A 2680-nucleotide genomic window follows, 5' to 3' on the forward strand; every position below is an offset into this window, starting at 1 on the left:
GAGGCAGGAGAATTGCCTGAACCCGGGAGGCGGAGGTTGCGGTGAGCCGAGATCGCGCCATTGCACTCCAGCCTGGGTAACAAGAGCGAAACTCCGTCTCAAAAAAAAAATAAATAAATAATAAATAAATAAATAAATAATAAAAGAAAGATTAAAAAAAATAAAAAATAGAATAAATGACAACGTAGAGTAAAATAAACTAGAGGCAAGCATTGTCTTTTTCTCTCTCTTTCCTCTACATGAAGCAACTGGATTATGGAAAAGAGGCACATGTACTCCCAGTCAGTTCCTCTGTAAGCCATGAAGTTGTAATGATGCTGCTTTTCTGATTGACTTCGTATCTCCTTCCAGGCCTCTTATCCTCCTGAACACATGATCCATCAGCCAGGCTGAACAGTGGAAAGGTTTGGTAATACAGAGTAACACTCAATAAGGTCTCAGTTGTGTCCTGCTCATATTCTTCCCAGGCAACTAGCTATCCTATTCATACTTCAACTGCTTAACCTTCAAAGATCAAAGATCCCTTTTTCTTTTCTAAGAAGTTAATAAACTTTTTTTGGCTGGGCGCGGTGGCTCACGCCTGTAATCCCAGCCCTTTGGGAGGCTGAGATGGGCGGATCATGAGGTCAGGAGTTCGAGACCAGCCTGGCCAACATGGTAAAACCTTGTCTCTACTAAAAATATTAGCCGGGCGTGGTGGTGCACACCTGTAATCCCAGCTACTCAGGAGGCTGAGGCATGAGAATCGCTTGAACCCTGGAGGTGGAGGCTGCAGTGAGCAGAGATCGTGTGCCACTGCACTCCAGCCTGGACAACAGAGCAAGACTCCATCTCAAAAAAAAATGTTAGTAAACTTTTTGATCAATATATATGTTTTGTGAGCACATGAGTTACTGCCACAGTGACATGTAACCACATACTGGTGTCATCGTTAATCATTCCATGGGCTTAGTTGCAAGCATGTGCTTGTGCTGCCTAAAAACACTGTGCCTAAAAGGGCTATGCCCACCATACTATTGCCAAGTCCTTCAATCGAGGGTTCTTGTGCTAGTTCATCTGTATAAGTAAGCATCAGTCTTTTTTTTTTTTTTTTTGCAAGAAAGAAAGAAAAAGAAAGAAAAAAAGAAAGAAAGAAAGAAAGAGGAAGAGAAAGAGGGAGAGAGAACGGGAGTCTTGCTTTATTGCCCAGGCTAGAATGCAGGCTAAAAATGGGTATTAAAAACCTCTTTTATGTCAATAATTGTGTTTAACAATGGAGACAGGAAGGAATAAGGGAGGAAAATAACAAACAAGCCACCAACCAATATTTCATTTAAACCAGTGAAATGCTGAGGAGTGATTTACTTCCAATTATGTAGTCACTTTTAGAGTGGGTGTGATGTGGCACTGAGAAGAATGTATGTTATGTGGATTTGGGGTGGAGAGTTCTGTAAATGTTTATTAAGTTTACTTGTTCCACATCTGAGTTCAAGTCCTGGATATCCATGTTAACTTTCGGTCTCATTGATCTGTCTAATATTGGCAATGTGATGTTAAAGTATCCCACTATTATTGTGTGGGAGTCTAGGTCTCTATAAGTCATTAAGAACTTGCCTTATGTATCTGGGTGCCCCTATATTGGGTGCTTATATATTTAGGATCGTTAGCTCTTGTTGCATTGATACTTTTACCATTATGTAATGTCCTTCTTTGTCTCTTTTTGATCTTTGTTGCTTTAAAGTCTGTTTTATCAGAGGCGAGAATTGCAGCTGCTGCTTTTTATTATTATTATTTTTTTTTGTTCTCCATTTGGTTGGTAAATTTTCCTCCATCCCTTTGTTTTGAGTCTTTGTGTATCCTTGCATGTGAGATGGGTCTGGATGCAACATACTGATGGGGTTTGGCTTTTTATCCAATTTGCCTGTCTGTGTCTTTTGACTGGGGCATTTGGTCGATTTAAGTTTAGGATTAATATTAATATATGTGAGTTTAATACTGCCATTTAATGTTAGCTGGCTGTTTTGCCCATTAGTTGATGTAGATTCTTCATTATGTTGATGCTCTTTACCTTTTGGGATGACTGATACTGGTTGTTCCTTTCTATGTGTAGTGCTTCTTTCAGAAGCTCTTGTAAAGTAGGCCTGGTGGCGATGAAATCTCTGAGTACTTGCTTGTTCACAAAATATTTTATTTTTCCTTCATTTATGAAGCTTAGTTTGGCTGGATATGAAATCCTGGGTTGAAAGTTCTTTTAAGGATGTTGAATATTGACCCCTACTCTCTTCTGACTTGTAGGGTTTCTGCTGAGAGATCTGAGGTGGGTCTGATAGGCTTCCCTCTGTGGGTAACCTGACCCTTCTCTCTAGCTGCCCTTAGCATTTTCTCCTTCATTTCAACCCTGGCGAATCTGACGATTATGTGTCTTGGGGTTGCTCTTCTTGAGGAATATCTTTGTGCTGTTCTCCGTATTACCTGGAGTTGAATATTGTCCTGTCTTGCTAGGTTGGGAAAGTTTTCCTGAATAATATCCTGAAGAATATTTTTCAGCTTGGATTCATTCTCTTCGTCACATTCAGGTACGCCTATCAAACGTAGATTAGATCTTTTCACATAGTCCCATATTTCTTGGAGACTTTGCTCATTCCTTTTTACCCTTTTTTCTCTAATCTTGTCTTCTCATTTTATTTCATTGAGTTGGTCT

General features: G+C 39.8%; 1 long non-coding RNA gene across 1 annotated transcript in view; it reads left to right on the plus strand.

Annotated features, from left to right (window-relative positions):
- The window catches only part of LOC108309787, a 14812-nt gene extending 14294 nt beyond the window's left edge, over window positions 1-518 (plus strand). Inside the window, exon 4 of the long non-coding RNA XR_001827495.2 lies at window positions 352-518. This is a non-coding gene — a long non-coding RNA (uncharacterized LOC108309787). The remainder of the gene's footprint in view (window positions 1-351) is intronic.
- Window positions 519-2680: the final 2162 nt, after the last annotated feature.

The sequence above is a fragment of the Cebus imitator genome, unplaced genomic scaffold (assembly GCF_001604975.1).
Source record: "Cebus imitator isolate Cc_AM_T3 unplaced genomic scaffold, Cebus_imitator-1.0 Scaffold96, whole genome shotgun sequence".
NCBI lineage: Eukaryota > Metazoa > Chordata > Mammalia > Primates > Cebidae > Cebus > Cebus imitator.